Below are 13,503 nucleotides of genomic sequence, written 5' to 3'. Positions count from 1 at the left end.
ATCTTTAAAATGAAAGGCCTAAATGACTGAATGATGTTGCACCTATAACCCTAATATTCTTTGATTCCCAAGGACAAGAATCAGAACTAACAAGGTATATAATGACAAAAGAATTTTCATTATGAGGAACTTACCAAGAAATCATAGAGTGGAGAGACTTGCACTAAAAACACTTAAAATGAATGGGAAGCCCGTCAGCATATTGTATGTCCATATTTTCCAAAAAGAGTTAAGTTTGTAAGCTACTGCATAGGACCATGGGAATTCTGGATGTCCTTGGACTGTATCACATGTGGTTTCTTGGCAACTTAGATGACGCAATTTTTTATTGCTTTGTCCATGCAATAAATGCTGATAAATTTTTTGGTTTAAAATTTACCAAGTCTGCTACTGTATCCCAGAATTCTCAATGAAAGAAAATATTTACAGTTTTTAACATTACAGGTAGAAAAATGATCAAAGTGATTTTCTTAAATTTCCTTCTAATTCATGGAAAAAAGAACACAGTCAGTGAGGGTCTTTGCTCCTGTTCCCCAATTTTCTTCATCCAAATGGCTCAGCCTTGAATTCAAGAGGAGTGGTGCAGGATTTAATTGCTCCCACTTGTCTTCCTTGTGCAAAACTGCAGCTAGAAGAGCAAATGATAAGTTGAGAATATTTAACACTCAGCAACAATACCAGGAACTTGTTCAAACTTTGTTTTTGAAGCTTCTTGACCTTCCAGTGATTTATTTCTTCCACACATGGTTTCATTAGAACTTCACTTGGAGAAGAACAGAAATAGCAAATAACAGCATCTTTCATCTATAACCAGAATATTCCAAGCCTTTCAAAAGTTGTTGCAAAAAGAATAAAGTATGAGCTACCTAGGCCTTGTTTGTCTGAGTCTTGCATCCTACTCATAAAAGTAACACAAAATTTTTTCAACAAGGACTAAGAATGAGCTTATTATTTTGTAACATACATACAATTTATTCATGATAATATTGCTCGTAGAAGCCTGGAAATAACTGAGATGCCAATAAACAGGAAAATTACTAATTATATCTATACAATGAAATCTATGCAACTGATTTAAAATTAAGGATGCACCCTCTTATTTTTAGTGTGTATGTATAAATGGATATGTGGTATGTTGTCAAAGAAGGTTTAGAAGTTCAATTTAAATAATACTGAAGATACCTGCTATTGTATAAGCAATGAAAATGCTATACAGATGTTCTAAAATAAAACAAACACACCCATACTCTGACCACTGAACTTTGGACCAGTATTGCTCTTCATTAGTATCCTAAAATGTATGGACATTTTATGGGTCATTGTTCCAAACCTGTCTTTAGAGCTATCTGGAGTAGCACAGAACCAGCCTGTCTTTAGAGCTTCCTTGAGCAGCACAGAAAAGGGACTTTCAGAGCTTCAGGAGACAGTATTTCATCCAAGTGCAGCTTCTGGAAGTGAAATGTATTTAGAAGGTTTGCTCTGCTATTGTAATTTCCCAAGTAGGCCCATGTGACTCTGCAAACCCTAGGCCTGAGCCGGGTTTGTTTGAAATGTCAGCCAAACTACCAGCACCTTACATCATGATATGGTCTGGCTCTGTGTTCCCATCCAAATCTCATATCAAATTGTAATTCCCAGTGTTGCAGGAGGGGCCCAGTGGGAGGTGATCGAATCATGGGGGTGGACCTCCCCCTTGCTGTTCTTGTGATAGAATTTTCCTTATATCTGCTTGTTTAAAAGTGTGTTTAAAAGCACCTTCCCCACACTTCCTGCCAGCCCTATGAAGATGGGCTTGCTTCCCTTTCACCTTCTGCCATGATTGTAAGTTTCCTGAGGCCTCCCCAGAAACAGAAGCCTGTACAGCCTGCAGAACTATGAGCTGATTAAACCTCTTTTCTTTATAAATTACCCAGTCTCCGGTATGTCTCTATAGCAATGTTGAGAACAGACTAACTCCATGAGCATCTCAAATGCCATCATCACAGGTAATATCTATTGAGCTCTCACTTCAGTGATTTCTAATAATGACTCCTTGAGACAGGTGCTGTTATTGTCCTGTTTTTACAGGTGATATTTGCATAAAGTTGGTGACTTATTCTGGAGTCTCCAGCCAGAACTGAAATGTTAGGCAGTCTGACTTTAGAGACCTTGCTGTTCTTCACTGTCTTTTAGGCTCCCTCTGAGGCTCAGTTTCAGCCCAGGATGCAACACACACTATGCAAAGATATAATAACTGGTTTAAAGAAAGCTAGATTCATATTGGCCCAGATCCTAGCCCCAGCACAATGTAGCAATATGGCAAATTGGCCCAGGAGTCTAGTTTGGAAATGCCTCTCAAACTAGGTAGGATTATCTGGCTTACGTTGAACGATTTTATGCGGGGCTACTTTAAAATGTTCCACTAAAGCATTATTAAATGATGCCACACAGTCATATACTCTGGGCACCAAACAGCAATAGATACAGCTACCTGCAAACATCCCCAAAGGCTTCAGGTTTACTTTTCCTGCCTCCTACCCACTAGCCAAATAAGTAATTCACTGCTTTTCACAACAGGCTCCTGCTCTTCTTGGCTCTCTACTGAGACTCATACCTATGCCTGTGTAAATGTTAGCCATCCTTCATGGCTCCAAAGCTAAGGAAGCTTTCTCAGTTTCCCTAGGTGAAGTGACAGTACCTTCTATATGTTCATTGTGACATTTGTCATTCGTCACCCTCCTCATCTTAAGATCCATTTTATTCCTCCCTTATTTTTCTTAGCCATAAGAGCATGTTTTTTGTTTGTTTGTTTGTTTTACCAAATTTGGTCTTTTGTACCAAACAATGTCTTGCTCATAGTGTGAATTCAGTAAACATTTTTAAAATAAATAAATAAATAAGTAAAGAGTAAATGGATTGTGTTAGGGACCCATGACACAGGGCAATATAGGTTTAGCATTCCTAATCCAAAAATCTGAAATGTGAAGTGCTCCAAGATATGAAATTTTTGAGCACCAACTTGATAACACAAGTGGACAATTCCACACCTGATTTCACATGACGGATCACAGTCAATATACAGTCAAAACTTTGTTTTATGCACAAAATTATTTAAAATATTTTATAAAATTACTTTGAGGCTATGTGTATAGGATACATATGAAACAGTAATGAATTTTGCGTTTAGACTTGGGTCCCATCCCTAAGAGTTCTCATTATGCCTATGCAAATATTCCAAAATCTGAAAAAATTCAAAACACTCCCGGTTCCAAGCATTTTGGTTAAGAGACACTTAATGCGTATCAGCAAATTTTCAGAGAGAGGTTAATGGGAGGAAATATTCATAAAGCAATTGAATAATTCGGCATTGCCTCTGTAGAGCAATGCAGTTCCCTGGAAAACACGAGGCTTATCTTCATGCAGCTTTGCCAGATGGATGTGAAACTCCTCCAGCTGATCCTTGTGGAAACCCATCCATCTCATGTCACTTAAGTGGGGATATATGGAAATGTGACTAGTAAGACAAAAGGAAAACAAAGTTGCATGGAGTATTTGGGATAAAATAGCTTTCTTCCTGTATAGATGTGTTTTTGTCATTGCAAAGGAATCTAACACTGACAAATAAGATTCTTCCACCTGCCTCACTTTCTATTCCAATAGATAGTTGGCAGACTCTCTTTCCTATGAAAGGCATAGGTAAATGCTACTTAGGTAGCAGGTGTTGGAATAATTTACCTAACTATGATTTAAGGAGTATCACAATATTCCTACCCATTCCTTGGGTTCCTTCATGTGGGAGATGCAGACTGGGCTATGTTTGGGACATTGGTCTCTGGGGTTCATTCATCACACTCCAGTATTTCAATCTCAGCTTCCTTTTCTGTACACTTCAACATTATGTAGCTGTAGATGAAAGATCTTTTGGCATGCTGAAAAGGTATGTATAGAAGATAATATAAACATGCATATGCACAATAGGGCTTGTCTCCTTCTCACCCCACCCACAACATGTGCTTCCTGATGTTCAGGTAACTGAAAGGTCAAACACTGTGTCACTGACTGTGTATTAGCTTTTTATAGCAAGAGAGGAAAAGTGATGAGTGTGAATGTCATCAAGGTGGTGTTGGGTAAGCTCACTGCAACAATCCTGCTGCACTGAAAGAATTCTGCTTTAGGGAGGCCTCTGGGTTCACTTCTGCTCAGATGGTGCTGAACTCCCACCAACTTTACTTCTGCTTTTCCAGGCTGACCATTCCCCTCCAGCTGACACGTTATTTCAATGAACAGTGTTGACACTATTTCCACACCCCAGTTCCCGTGGACCTGGGAGATACCCTGTGTCTTCCCCTGATGAACTACTTTAAATAACCTCACCCTCACAGGCAAGAACACCAGCTTCTGCATACTGTGGAGTTCACCCACCCTAGATTGTCCAATTTCCTCCTGCTCTTTTGCCTCTTCAGGTAATGGAATCACACTCTTATTCTGAATTTCAACTCTTTTCCTCCCTTCCTTCATACATTTCTCTAGAGCTGAAGTGAATCATTATTCTTTGTTTGCAAAGAAGCTTCCTTTTCCTTTATGGAGAGGTCTCAGAATCTCCTGCCTTTCATAAACTTTCCTGATTAAATAAAAGAGCGATTTCTCTTTCCTTCCTTGTCCTAGAAACCGATTTCCATATTATAAATAAGCACTCAGGTTAGAAATATATATGCAAAACTTCTATTCTAATTTATGCCTTTTCTATGACATCCATATTTCTATATTGACAGATAAGAAATATTAGGAGATTTCAAATATACAATTTTTTTGCATAGCATCGTTAATGGTATTTCTGCTGTATTATTTATGTTGGTTCACTCAGTCTCCCTTGCATCTTTTCTCTCTTTGGGAAGATTGGAAAGTTCAGTTACACTTCCCAGATTCTTTTGATGCTAGAATTCTGTATTGATGAACTCATGAGATATTTGGAATACAGGAGTGAGCAGAGTCCGTCTCTGTGAAAGTTTTGGAGGGTGCTGTTTATAAGAAAGTCCATGGAAATATGATGTTCCTCCAGCAGCCAGCCAGCCAGCGTCTGTTACATAGGCTCCTGAATATTGAGAGGTGGTGGTGGCAGAGATGCCAGTTTTAACCCCTTATTTCCAGCATAGTTCCAGTGTGGTGGCCTCAGAGAGAATAGCTCTATTACTCCAGTCTGTGTTGTTTGAAGTGTAATGCAATTCCAAAAGGCTAATCTCAGACCTACTCCTTAGACCTTCTACAGATCCTGAAAATATTTTACTTTGTGTGTTACATGTCTTTCCACTTAAAATGACTGGAATTGTTTGTGCTTCTTGTAGAAAACCCTGACTGGGCCAGGTGCGGTGGCTCATGCCTGTAATCCCAGCACTTTGGGAGGCCAAGGTGGGCGGATCACAAGGTCAGGAGATCGAGACCATCCTGGCCAACATGGTGAAACCCCATCTCTACTAAAATTAGCTGGGCATGGTGGCGCGCACCTGTAGTCCCAGCTACTAGGGAGGCTGAGGCAGGAGAATCACTTAAACCTGGGAGGCAGAGATTGCAGTGAGCTGAGATGCTTCTATTGCACTCCAGCCTGGGCGATGAGCAAGACTCTGAAAAAAAAAAAATCTGACTGATACACTTCCCCATTGCTTATACAGAAAATTGGCTTTCCAGGGACCTCCATCACCAGTCTCTGTACATGGATTCCATCAGCCCGGCAGTCTTATCTCGCAGTCCTCTTGCCAACAGTTTGTTCTCATTACACTGTCTAGAATCTATCAAGGTCTTCCATATTTCTGTGCTTTGGACAGGCCATTTACTCCTAAAAAGTGTCCCACCCCCTTTTTCTTACCCTCTCCCTGCCCTCCCTGACTCCTTTTCTTCTATGTCCAACTAAAATGTCTGCTTTGGTGACCGTAAGTAGTTAAGGCGAAGCTAACGAGTTCTACTGTATCTGGTAGAGAATTCTGTAATTGAACTCATCACACCCTGTTGCCGGCGTGCATTCAGATTTCTTTTATTTATTTTTATTTTTTTGCATTCAGATTTCTATCTCCTCTTCTGTACTGCTAGTTTCTTACGCTCAGGCACGTTATGCACAGTTTGCTCTCAAACATCTAAGAAATTAATGATGACTACTTAATAAAATTTTAAATAAGTACATTGAAATTATTTATGGCTTCTTATTTTCTTTGTATTATTTCTGTTTCTTTTATATTTGATATACTTTGCAGCTACCTGTAAAAATAGTGGCCTCTTGGATGGAAAGGTTGTCTAGCAATGAATCAAGTAAAGCATTAAAACTTTCCACCCTCATAAACAAGATTTACCCATGTTGAGTGGCTGTTCTCTTGCCGACCCACCCCACTTAAAGCCTATACATTTGAGTATGGCCTGAACAAATTCTTGGAGGAAAGAAATGAATCTGTTTAGCTTGTTTGATATAGATACTGTGCATGGAGGTGAAAAGTATAGCTGGAGGATAATAATTTAAAAATTCATGCTAAGCGAGACTTTCTTATCAGGGGCTTTTCCATTCTGGGTTTGAACAGGGAAGTGGCCATATTTACAGCTTTGTGTGTATCAAGAACAGCGAGTCAAAACTGTCTCCCACTAAGGAGGGCCCAATTACAGCAGAGGGCTGTTATACTGCTTCTGAAAACTGGTATTTCTTTTTATTGGTATTAATATTGAAATATGGCATGGAAATTCTATTACAGGACTTCTGTTAATACTGAAATGTGCAGCTACACTTCTGTATAAAATTTTACTTTCTACTAACTTTCCTGTGCTTTCTGATCATTTTTCTTTAAAACAGCAAGTATGCATTTGTGGGAATGCTAAAGCAAGGAATGTATAAAAGTTTATTTGTCTTTGCTTAACATAATTTGAGAGAATTTAGTTTTTCTGGCAGTATGTACTTTTAACTTTTTCTAAAAAATATGAACTTGTTGACTATTTCTTTTCATGAGGAGACATGTTTTTCCAAAGAAACATTAAGATGACTTTTTAAAACTGAAAATTGTAACCACCATTTCATGCTTTTATGTTTTCTTTATATTACACCCAAAGTCAAAAGTCAGTAATGAATGCAAAATATTTATTAGGAATGAAGGTATAAATAGGGCCATAATAGAATATGGACAGGTTTTATATTGTTTTCATAAGCAATTCTAAGCTCCCTAAAGAAATATATATTCCCTTCAGAAGAAATGCACACCAAATGTGTTTTCATAAATGTGTTATTTTCACAGAAAGAACATTCCAAGCTGCTTTTACAAACCAGAAATCTTTGCATCTTTGAGAATGAAAGTTGAAATGTGCCTAGTTACTGGACGGTGTGCGATGTATTAGCATCAACGTGTACCGTGAATTTTGGAGCATTTATGTCAACTAAATGCTAACTTTAAGCTCCATATGAGAGACAAGTTATATTCTATGGCCTGAAGATTAACTGAATTGAAAATACAGATTTCTTTACATTTAAACATTTCAGTGGTTCATCCTTTTGTGGCCACTCTGAAGAAGTACAAGAGACTCCCCACACAAAATTTGATTGAGAGGTCAAGACTGGTGATTCCACACATACACCAAGAGAACAGGAAAAGCTTTATTTCTCACATGATGAGAGCTTTTGGGGAGATCAGGGAGCAATTCCCAGGCAGATCCAAAAATGTCTTGAACGAGCCAGCAAAGGAGACTGGTGTGGTGGCTTGAAGGTGGGGCTGGGGTGAGGGTTCCCTGGTGGGGCAGAGCCTTCCTGTGGGTGCGAAAAGACAGCAGCCCAGACACTCTCATCAGCTTGCGCAGATGTGAGCAAAGAGGAGGAGGGAGAGGTCAGGCTTCAAAACTGTCGGCAATCAAGTATGAAAAATTAAGTAAAGCTCTAATATGATCAGCCTTGGAATTTTCTCCATTGACAATTATTGAGCTCCTTAGCTCAATAATTATGACAGTTGGTAGCACACAAAGTGCTCACTGGTGCAGGCCAGCCTGACGAGCTGAGCAGAATGATACATCCCGTGATGTACCACGCTGGGTCCACAGTCTCCGCCGCCGTGTACTAGCCCTATCACCAAGCCACTTGGCCTGTGCACAGTGTTGCTGTTCTTTTCTTTTTGCAGGGCTGTGATGAGGAATGGGTGGGAGTAAAGGAAAGCACAATGTCTGGGTCACAGCAGATGCACAATTCACAGGAGCTATGATTACATTTTGCTTGAGATTTTCTGAAATGTGAAATCCTGCAGCACTATGGCTAATGTGGATGCCCTAGTGACAGAGCAAATAAAAATAAAATGTACTCTTTGCCAAAGCTGGACATGAGTTAACGTTAGGCTCCTACCCTCACACAGAGGCTGGGAAGCAGGGGCTCCAGCTTCAGGTGTTGCCTGGAACAAACAGTAAATTCTTTTGGCAGCCTTGAGTTTGCTCAGGCAGGCACTTACTTACGGGGGACTGGGGTCACCTGAGGGTTGCGGCCTTCAGGTGTGGGAAACTGTGCTAGTGTTTGTTCAAGTCTTGATAGGCCAAGGTCGGGCCCTAGTGGAGAAGAGAGCTCAGAGGAGGCTGGCTGGATTTCAGTCAAGGAGAGAATCTCTGCCATCCTAAAATGGAATATTAAATAAATGGGTCTTGGAAATTTTATACTAAATTTAAAATTTACTAATTTTTTTTACTAACATAAATGTGAAAAATCTTAGTCCTGTTTAGAGGTAAAAGTCTCAGTACACGAAGTTATTCACATCAATATGAGGTTAACAAAATAAGTTTTCCTTTGTATGGGGGAGTTAGAAAAGTATTTTTAAAAAACCCAAACCTTCATTTTCAAGTAATTATAGATTCACAGGAAATTGCAAAGAAATGTCTAGGAGGTCCTGTGTACCCTTCACCCAGTATCCCCCAATGGTAACAGCTTATGTAATTATGGCACAATATCAAAACCAGGAAATTGACATTGGTACAACCTTCAGAGCCCATTCTGATTTTGTGAGTTTTATTTTCATGTAGAAAAGTTAGTATTCTAATCCTACAGTAAAATGCTGCATCTAAATGCAGAAAAGAGAGAGCCGTTAGTCTTTATTTTTCCATGTCAAGTTTGGGCATGTACCCACGACTTGATACATACTATTTCTGGTACCTTTAATTCTGTCATCATTTTACCCTAGGATCAACCCTTTTCCCCATCCTTTTGTCTTGTTTTACTTTAATTTTTATTTTGACATAATTTCAGAATCACATAAAAGTTGCAGGAATTGTACAAGAAATTCCCACACATATCATTTACCCAGATTCCTCAAATATTTGCATTTTGCCACATTTGCTCTATCCACACTTCTTCCTCTTTATCCATCTGCACACACACACACACACACACAGTGATGTTGTGGTACAATACAAAATAAATATTTGGTCTCTGTCCTCTGTTTTCTGGCACAGAGATCCTAAAACCCTTGTGATTTTTTTGAGCCATGAGGGTGGTAGGTGCATTTTGTTTTCTAATCATTGTTCTTTGACCCAGGATTCTGATGCAGAGTTTCTCATCCCTTGCAATTTCCTGAGTAACAAGAGCACTTTTATTTGAATGCAACAAATCTTGGGGGGTTTCTGGGGGTGAGGTGCACTGGCCCCTAGAAAGAACAAGCCAGAATTAGAAGCTTAGAACTTTAAGCCCCATCACCCATCCTCCAGAAAGTGGGGAGAGGGGCTGGAGATGGCGTTGATGACCCATCACTCCTACGTGATGAAGCCTTAATAAAAACCCCTGCACTGTGGGGTTGGGATTCAGCTTCTGGATTGCTGAACACGCGGAGGTGCCTGGAGGTTGCTGCACCCGGAGACACATGGAAGCTCTGCCCCTTCCCACGTCTTGTCCTGTGCATCTCTTCCGTCTGGCTGTTCATCTGTATCCTTCATAATAAGTAGGTAAATTTAAGTTAAATATTTTCCTGAGTTCTGTGAGCTGTTCTCACAAACTATTAAACCTGAGGAGAGGGTCCAGAAAACCCTGTGGATAGCTGGGCAGTCAGAAGCACAGGTCACGAGGTCGCCACCTGGGACTTGCCATGGGCTGCTGAAGTGAGGGCATCTTACAAGACTGGGCTCTTCCCCTGTGGGTTCTGCACTGACTCCGGCGAGTGTCAGGATCAAGATAACTTGCAGGACACCCAGTTGGTGTCTGCTGGACAATGAGTTGTTGGCTTGGAGAAATCCACCACACTTTGGTCACTGAACGTTCTGTTGTGTTGACTGTGCAAGGGAAGAAGAAGTGTTGGTTTTTCTGATACACACACACAGATTTTTCCCCTTTACTCCTAAATACTTCAGTGTTTATTTCAAAACAAGAATATTCTGTTTCTTAACCATAGTACAAATATCAAAATTAGAAAATCAACATTTATATAATACTATTATACACCCTATAGATTTTATTCATATTTTGCCAATTGTCCCAATGACATCCTATGCTGCAAACTCATTAAGATATCGTGCTGTTAAGTCTCCTCTAATGCGGAACAGTTCCACCGTGTTCCTTTGTCTCCCATGACACTGACATTTTAAAAGGGTACAGGCCAGTTATTTTGTAGAATGTCTGTCAATTCAGATTTGTCAGCTACTTCCTCACGATTAGATTCAGGTTATGCATTTTTAGCAAAAAGCACTGCATAAGTAATACTGTGTTCTCAGTGCTTCGGATTAGGAGGTAGAAGACGTTCATTTTTCTCACTATTAGTTAAATTAACCTTGATTATTTGGTTAAAATTGTTTAGACAGATTGTCTAGTGTCAAGTTATTTTTTTTCTGATTGTACTTATTAAGCTTATGAGAATATAAGTTTGTATGTCCTCCCCTCCTCCAGTCCTCTAAGGCTTAACTCAAATATTGCTTTCCCTGCCTAAAATATTTTCCACTGTCTGCCTACACTACCAAGAACTTAGCTTCATTATCGTGTTCATTGTATTGAAAAGTAGCCATTCCTTTTGCTATGTCACCGAATAGATTAGAAGCCTGTGTCATTAAGGGCTTTATCTTATTCCATGGTATATCCTAGGAAAATAAGAGGTTCTCAACAGCTAATAATTGAATAAGCTAGTAAATGAACAAATGAATTCCAAGGGGTGGAATGAAAAGGTATTATCTTCTCTGTTTTGTAAAGAAGAATCCTGATGATCAGTATAGTGTGATTAAATTATGATGGCACATTCTTAGCGTGGCTATTTGTTATGTAACAATGAATATTATTGAGCTCATTTTATTTGGATCCAAGAGGCTACTTTACTATAACCTAAGAATAGAAAAGAGAAGAGCTTTTTTGCATGAGGATTCACAATCATGTATGAATTAGAACATATTTCATGGCTGCTGATAGTACATAATATGTAGGATATTAGCTAGTGTAACAATAGTGCCAGGAAACAAACAACCCACAACTTAGCATCTTAAAACCACACTTGGCACTCTTTCCATGTGTCTGGGGTCATCTGGGAGCCAGCTGACCTGGACTGAGTCAGCCAGGCTGGCTCCAAGCTTCATATTAGATGTAGTTACGCTCCACTTGTCTTTCATTCTCCTTGGACCAGCAGGCTACCCAAGACCAGAAGAATAGGGACAGCTCTGTGGCTTGCAATGCCTCCCAGGGCTGATGCTCAGAGCTGGCACACTGTGACTAACACCCATCCACTGACCATGTGCCGAGCCAAACACACGGCCATGCCCAGCCGCACCAAAGCAGGCAAGTCTGCTCTGTCACTAGTCAAATGGCAAAGGGTATGCATCCAAGAAGGGTAAAGAAATGAGAAGAGGAATGGGAAAAAGATAAAGTCTATCATGGGATTACAAATGTAAGTATGGATATATGCAGACTCCAAACTGAGAACAGACACAGCCAGATTGCAAATTACATGCGAAATCTCTTGGGCGTTTGTGTGCCTGGGTGTCAGTGTATGTGTGCGCCTGGGCATCAGCGAGTGTGTGCGCCTGGGCGTCAGTGTGTAAGCCTCGGCGTCAGTGTGTGTGTGCGCCTGAGCATGTGTGTGTGCACATGGGCATCAGTGTGTGTGTGCGCCTGGGTGTCAATGTGTGTGAGCATGGGCATCAGTGTGTGTGTGGGCCTGGGCGTCAGTGTGTGTTTGCCTGGGCGTCAGTGTGTATGCGCGCCCGGGCGTCAGCGTGTGTGTAGGCCTGGGTGTCAGCGTGTGTGCGGGCCTGGGCGTCTGTGTGTGTGTGTGTGCCTGGGTGTCAGTGTGTATGTGCGCCTGGTGTATATCAGCTTTCCTTTGTTTTTCCCTGAGCCTTAGCTGAGTACATATTCCCATTTAAATACAAAATCCTGGATTCCATAGTGACTACATATGTGTGCAAGCTCAGGCATTTAAACACTTTGATTTTCACTGTACACCCAAGTTAATTTACACCACTGTTGTGAGAATTAAAAGTCACACAAGAAAAAACTGTGAAAAGTTAAAAGTGGTATACAACATCTTATTTGTATCACCACTATTTTTTTTCTGTTCAGGACAGGTATGAGTTACTCTCCAGATAGCATGATGAAGCGTAAATACCTAGAACACTGCTACTTAGCTTCCTGAGTGGAGTCAAGATTTACATTAGCTTGTATTGAACGGAAATAATTCAATTCTGTAATTTATGTAATTCTAAGAAAAAACACTAGAAAGTGTTCTGTCAGTCAGGTAATTTCCTAGCAATTAAAAAATAGAAAGTGAGAGAAAATTTCAAAAACAAAACATCCTTCCCTATAGTGTTAGCTTTCAACAAATATTATAGAACTGAATGTTTGTTTGTTGTTTTTGTTTTTGTTTTTTTGAGATGGAGTCTCACTCTGTCGCCCAGGCTGGAGTGCAATGGTGTGATCTCGGCTCACTGCAACCTCCGCCTGCTGGGTTCAAGCGATTCTCCTGCCTCAGCCTCCCGAGTAGCTGGGACTACAGGTACCCGCCACCATGCCCAACTAATTTTTGTATTATTAGTAGAGACAGGGTTTCACCATGTTCACTAGGCTGGTCTCGATCTCTTGACCTCATGATCCGCCCGCTTTGGCCTCCCAAAGTGCTGGGATTGCAGGTGTGAGACATCACCCCAGGCCAGAACTGAATGTTTAACATACATTTGCTGAGTGCTATTTGAAATACAAATTATATCTTCAAATACAGTGCAATCAAGTAAAAAGCATAATAATTCAGGCAAAGTTCACTAAAAGAGTTAACCTGCATCATAAAGATAAGATAAAAAATATATTTTCCTCAGATATAGCCACACCCCTTCCATTATTAAAGCCCGTAACTACGAAAGTTATGATCTGCTTTTAAGTCTGTATGGGTGTTTTTGGCAACGGAAAACAACTGCTTAAGTCTTTCATAGGAGAATGTGAAATTGCTGCTCTGTTTTGTCATCTAGTCATGACGAGTCTTTATATCAAAACAGCAAACACATCCAAACTATCATTTGACAGATTTCTTGCATCAGGAAAGAAAAGAACAACTATTCTTGGTTTTAAAAGGA

At 40.1% G+C, this 13,503-nt stretch overlaps 1 long non-coding RNA gene across 1 annotated transcript; it reads right to left on the bottom strand.

Moving 5' to 3' along the window:
- Positions 1-3,255: 3,255 nt before the first annotated feature.
- On the bottom strand, positions 3,256-4,529 carry LOC130541480 (uncharacterized). Its single transcript, XR_008955539.2, has 3 exons — positions 4,402-4,529; positions 3,751-3,882; positions 3,256-3,493 (listed from the first exon to the last, which is right to left on the bottom strand). It is a non-coding gene; the product is annotated as an uncharacterized LOC130541480 (long non-coding RNA).
- Positions 4,530-13,503: the final 8,974 nt, after the last annotated feature.

The sequence above is a fragment of the Pan paniscus genome, chromosome 3 (genome assembly GCF_029289425.2).
Source record: "Pan paniscus chromosome 3, NHGRI_mPanPan1-v2.0_pri, whole genome shotgun sequence".
In the NCBI taxonomy this organism is placed as follows: domain Eukaryota; kingdom Metazoa; phylum Chordata; class Mammalia; order Primates; family Hominidae; genus Pan; species Pan paniscus.
This window is presented reverse-complemented; position numbering and strand designations above follow the sequence as displayed.